Source organism: Triticum aestivum, chromosome 6B (genome assembly GCF_018294505.1).
Source record: "Triticum aestivum cultivar Chinese Spring chromosome 6B, IWGSC CS RefSeq v2.1, whole genome shotgun sequence".
Classification (NCBI taxonomy): domain Eukaryota; kingdom Viridiplantae; phylum Streptophyta; class Magnoliopsida; order Poales; family Poaceae; genus Triticum; species Triticum aestivum.
In genome coordinates, this window is record NC_057810.1 from 32,598,073 (window position 1) to 32,604,467 (window position 6,395).

Sequence of the window (6,395 nt, forward strand, 5' to 3'; positions counted from 1 at the left end):
GGGGGTCGAACACGGACTTGCGGGTGTGGCGAAGGCTGAGGAACCATGAGGCTCGAGGAGCAATGGTGTCTTAGGAGCTTGTCGGAGTAAATGACCACGGGTAGCCCAACCGGCTCCCCCTGACTCTTCAAAAAATATCGGGCCGACTGAGCCCTCAAACATGCAAGACGCAGGGCCGCCTTCACTTGGCCAGCTATCCCACCGACCGGCTGCTGGAAGGCGGCAACGCTCAAAGAGCTCTCTCGAAGAGGGCCGGCTCCTAGCAGTCATCCACCAGAGTGGCTGACTCCTAGCAGGCGGCCTGGTTCATACCCTCAAAGTTTGCACCCACAAAACCACGATAAGATGGGGCGTGGCTACAGTGAAGCCTGCCAACCCCGAATCCCGGAGCAAGCATGGCCACAGTGCACCGTCCGGGGCGGCCACTCCCCGTCCGGGGCGGCACTGTTGCCATGTTGACCACGACATCACCCACGGCAGGCTGTCAGTATGACCCGCAGGCGACGGGCCCCTCCCACTAGAGATATATCAGAAGACGGCCGAGCTTAACCAGTCGGTCTGGGGGAGGCCGGCTCCGATCAGTCGGCCTTGTAGGATCGAAAGTATGTCTAGAGGGGGGTGATTAGACTACTTGACCAAATAAAAATCTAGCCTTTTCCTAATTTTAATTCTTGGTAGATTTTAGCAACTAGTATAAGTCAAGCAATCAACCTACACATGCAATTCTAAGAGTATAGCAGCAGAATGTAAAACAATTGCATATGAAGGTAAAGGGGAGGAGTTTGAGGAGGCAAACGCAATTGGAGACACGGAGATTTTTGAGCCGTGGTTCTGATAGGTGGTGCTATCATACATCCACGTTGATGGAGACTTCAATCCACGAAGGGTAACGGTTGCGCGAGTCCACGGAGGGCTCCACCCACGAAGGGTCCATGAAGAAGCAACCTTGTCTATCCCACCATGGTCGTCGCCCACGAAGGACTTGCCTCACTAGGGGTAGATCTTCACGAAGTAGGCGATCTCCTTGCCCTTACAAACTCCTTGGTTCAACTCCACAATCTTGTCGGAGGCTCCCAAGTGACACCTAGCCAATCTAGGAGACACCACTCTCCAAGAAGTAACAAATGGTGTGTTGATGATGAACTCCTTGCTCTTGTGCTTCAAATGATAGTCTCCCCAACACTCAACTCTCTCTCACTGGATTTGTATTTGGTGGAAAGAAGGTTTGAGTGAAGCAACTTGGGAAGGCTAGAGATCAAGATTCATATGGTAGGAATGGAATATCTTGACCTCAACACAAGTGTAGGTGGTTCTCTCTCAGAAAATGTAAGTTGAAAGTGTAGGCATGTTCTGATGGCTCTCTCCATGAATGAAGAGTGGGTGGAGGGGTATATATAGCCTCCACAAAAAATCTAACCATTACACACAACTTACCAATCTCGGTGGGACCGAATCCTGAAACTCGGTCGGATCGATTTAGCAAATAATGTGACCGTTAGGATTTTCGGTGGGACCGACATATCAACTCGGTGGGACCGATGTGATTAGGGTTAGGGCATAATGTAATCTCGGTGAGACCGATTACACAAACTCGGTGGGTCCGATTTTGGTAATAAGCTAACCAGAGAGTTGGTCAGGCAAACTCGATGGGACCGATTCGCTCATCTCGGTTAGACCGAAACGTTACGAAAGGGAAACAGAGAGTTTATATTGCAATCTCGGTGGGACCGATCGCTCATCTCGGTTGGACCAAAGCGTTACGAAGGGAAACAGAGAGATTACAATCCCATCTCGGTGAGACCGAAAAGACTAGGGTTTGTGGCAGTGGCTATGACATCTGAACTCGGTGGCGCCGGATAGAAAGAATCGGTGGGGCCGAGTTTGACTTTTGGTTTAGGTCATATGTGGATGTGAGAAAGTAGTTGAGGGCTTTGGAGCATCTCACTAAGCATTTTGAGCAAGAACCTCATTAAGCAACACCTCATCCCTCCTTCATAGTATTGGCTTTTCCTATAGACTCAATGTGATCTTGGATCACTAAAATGGAAAATGTAGAGTCTTGTGCTTTGAGCTTGAGCCAATCCTTTTGTCCTTAGTATTTTGAGGGATCCACTTTTCTCATCCATGCCATGCCAATCATTGAGCTTTCCTGAAAATATTTATCTTGAAATAGCATTAGCTCAATGAGCTATATGTTGTTAGGAATTACCAAAACCACCCAGGGATAGTTGCACTTTCAATCTCCCCTTTTTGGTAATTGATGACAACATAGAGATCAAAGCTTCGACAAATGATAATAAGATTGAAAAACATTGTCGCTTTGAGAAGTATGTGAAAAGTAAGAGCTCCCCCTAAATTTGTGCATTATTTAAGATTTGCTTTGGACTGCAAATGCACAATGAGTTAGGATCATGGGTTAGTCTTCCATGTCACATACATCTTGGTGGAGCGATCAAAATGATAAAAATTAAACACATGCACCCATCACCAAGCAAAGTGAATGATCATATGAGAATATGAGAGATAATTGAAGGAAATATGCCCTAGAGGCAATAATAAAGTTATTATTTATTTCCTTATAATCATGATAAATGTTTATTATTCATGCTAGAATTGTATTTACCGGAAACATAATACATGTGTGAATACATAGACAAACATGGTGTCACTAGTATGCCTCTACTTGACTAGCTCGTTAATCAAAGATGGTTATGTTTCCTAACCATGAACAATGAGTTGTTATTTGATTAACGAGGTCACATCATTAGTAGAATGATCTGATTGACATGACCCATTCCATTAGCTTAGCACCCGATCGTTTAGTGTGTTGCTATTGCTTTCTTCATGACTTATACATGTTCCTATGACTATGAGATTATGCAACTCCCGTTTACCGGAGGAACACTTTGGGTACTACCAAACGTCACAACGTAACTGGGTGATTATAAAGGAGTACTACAGGTGTCTCCAATGGTCGATGTTGGGTTGGCGTATTTCGAGATTAGGATTTGTCACTCCGATTGTCGGAGAGGTATCTCTGGGCCCTCTCGGTAATACACATCACATAAAGCCTTGCAAGCATTACAACTAATATGTTAGTTGTGAGATGATGTATTACGGAACGAGTAAAGAGACTTTCCGGTAACGAGATTGAACTAGGTATTGGATACCGACGATCGAATCTCGGGCAAGTAACATACCGATGACAAAGGGAACAACGTATGTTGTTATGCGGTCTGACCGATAAAGATCTTCGTAGAATATGTAGGAGCCAATATGGGCATCCAGGTCCCGCTATTGGTTATTGACCGGAAATGTGTCTCGGTCATGTCTACATTGTTCTCGAACCCGTAGGGTCCGCACGCTTAAGGTTACGATGACAGTTATATTATGAGTTTATGCATTTTGATGTACCGAAGGTTGTTCGGAGTCCCGGATGTGATCACGGACATGACGAGGAGTCTCAAAATGGTCGAGACGTAAAGATTGATATATTGGAAGCCTATGTTTGGACATCGGAAGTGTTCCGGGTGAAATCGGGATTTTACCGGGTTACCGGGAGGGTTACCGGAACCCCCCGGGAGCCATATGGGCCTTCATGGGCCTTAGTGGAAAGGAGAAAGGGGCAGCCCAAGGTGGCTGCGCCTCTTCCCCCTCCCCTAGTCCTATTAGGACTAGGAGAAGGTGGCCGGCCCCCCTCTCTCCCTTCCCCTCCGAGGAATCCTAGTTGGACTAGGATTGGGGGGAGGAATCCTACTCCCAGAGGGAGTAGGACTCTCCTGCGCCTCCCTCTATGGCCGGCCAGCCTTCCCCCCTCTACTCCTTTATATACGGAGGCAGGGGCACCTCTAAACACACAAGTTGACACAAGTTGATCCACGTGATCGATTCCTTAGCCGTGTGCGGTGCCCCCTGCCACCATATTCCTCGATAATACTGTAGCGGAGTTTAGGCGAAGCCCTGCTGCTGTAGTTCATCAAGATCGTCACCACGCCGTCGTGCTGACGAAACTCTTCCCCGACACTTTGCTGGATCGGAGTCCGGGGATCGTCATCGAGCTGAACGTGTGCTCGAACTCGGAGGTGCCGTAGTTTCGGTGCTTGATCGGTTGGATCGTGAAGACGTACGACTACTTCCTCTACGTCGTGTCATCGCTTCCGCAGTCGGTCTGCGTAGGGTACGTAGACAATACTCTCCCCCTCGTTGCTATGCATCACATGATCTTGCGTGTGCGTAGGAAATTTTTTGAAATTACTACGAAACCCAACAATAATATCATCCAACAAGCATTAATATAGCATAGCATATGATCAAACACATGATCATCCAAGTATCTCACAAAAGGCATAATGTATCAAGCAAACACACGAAACACGAAGTTCAACCACCAAAAACAAGAGAGAAGAAAGCAACACTCTCTCTCGAAGCCTATGATCTATACATTTTTCTCCCCCTTTGGCAACAAGTTACCATAAAGTTCATAGAAAATGTATAGTGCTAAACGACTCTCAGGCTTGGTCTTCCGGTGGTGGTGTAGAGATGACTCCAAGGACGAAAGCATCAGTCGATGTAGATGGAGCTGGTGGAGTGGCTGCTGGAGCTGGTGGCACTGAAGCTGTTGCTGCCTTGCTGGTGCAGATGATGTAGCTCTGGTGTCTGGAATAGGCACTACAACAGATCTCTGTCCTGTGGGCACTCTAGCAAATGCATCTGTAGTAGACTTGCCCTTCTTCTCCTCCACTTCCTCCTGTAGTTGCTCAACAACTGATTGGATCTCAGTGACCTTCACATCAAGATCATTGAACTTCTGCTCTATGATTCTCTCCAAGCTCTCCTGGTTTTGAGTCAGGGTGGCCAAGCCCTTCTCAATCCTCAAGGTGGAGGCAATCAAGTAGCCAAGCTGGTCTTGCTTGCTCTTCAGGAAATTCTGAGATGCCTCTTCAGCAGTTGGCATCCTAATAGCTTTCTCAGTCCTTGCTTTCTCTTTCTTCTCTTGTGCTTGCACAGATGATGGTTCATTTTCATCCATCACAATGGTGTTGTCCTCAAAGTCAGGGTAGATGGGCAAGTGCTCTTTGTCCAAAAGATATGTGCCAGTGCCCATCTTGGAGTTTATGAGCTCCTGAATGTGTGGGGCATATCCACAAGATCTTTTCTGATCAGCAGCAGTCCTTTTGATTGTTTCCACAATCAGACTCATGACTTTGAATTTCCAAGGCACATTAAATATATGCAGCAAGTTGAATGCATGGCCTCTGATCATCTTGTGATCTCCTGACTTGGGCAACAGACTGTGCCTTAAGATCCAGTTGATAGTAGGCAATCCTGACAACATGTAATCTACAAATCCAAGCTTATGTGTCTCTAGAGCAGCATCTGGGATCTCTCTGTACATTTGAGCCATAGAGTTGTGGTCTTTCTTCTTAGTGGCATAGACATCCAAGTCATCCTCATTCTCCTTTGGAGCATTTATCAATTCAGACCATCCCTCAATTGTGGATTGGTACCTTGTACCCTCAGACATCCAGACAATTCTCCCATCTGGGTAGAAATGAGCTGTGGAGTAAAACTGCATGATGATCTCATCATTCCACTTGGTGAGCTTCTGGCCAACAAAGTCATCTACTCCACATGCATTGAAACTATCATACACTCCTGGATAGTGCTCTTCATTCTTCCTGATGTACTACCAGTCAACCCATCTCATGTCACATACTATGGGCTTCTTGTCAAGCAAAACTGTCTCATAGAAATCCTGTTGTTCCTTAGTGTGGAACATGTAGTCCACTACAGTTCTTCTCCTGGCAGCATAGGGATTAGTCTGTCTCCACAGTCTCAGACCTGCATCCTTCCTGAGCTTCATATCCTCTGCTACTAGATGAGCATCATTATGATCAGGGATCTTAGGCTTCAACTTTCTCAAAACGAGTGAATCGTCATCTTCTTCATCATTGGCTGCCTCGGGCACTGGGGCCTTGTTCTTTTCTTCAGCTAGAATGCTCCTAGTGCTCCTCCTAGGTGCAATCTTAGGCTTAGGAGCAGCAGCTTTGGGAGCATATTTGGGCTTAGATGGAGCAGCCCCTGATCTTATAGCATCTCCCATCAGCTTCTGAGCTTTAGGTGCTGGTGCAGCAACCTCTTCCTCTTCTTCCATCATTGAGGGCTTTCCAACAACTCTGGCCACTGTCTTCTTGACCTTTTCTTCCCTTCTGGAGCAGCCTCTTTGGGTTCAGATTCCACAGTTACTTGAGTAGAGGCTCTGGCTTTAGACATGGGAACTCTTCTTGCAGGTGCTTTGGTCTTCATACAAGGCTTAATGGCACCAGTTGTGCCATATTCCTTCTTCAGCACCTTCTTCTTAGATGTGGCCTCATCATCAACAGCCACATAGTCCT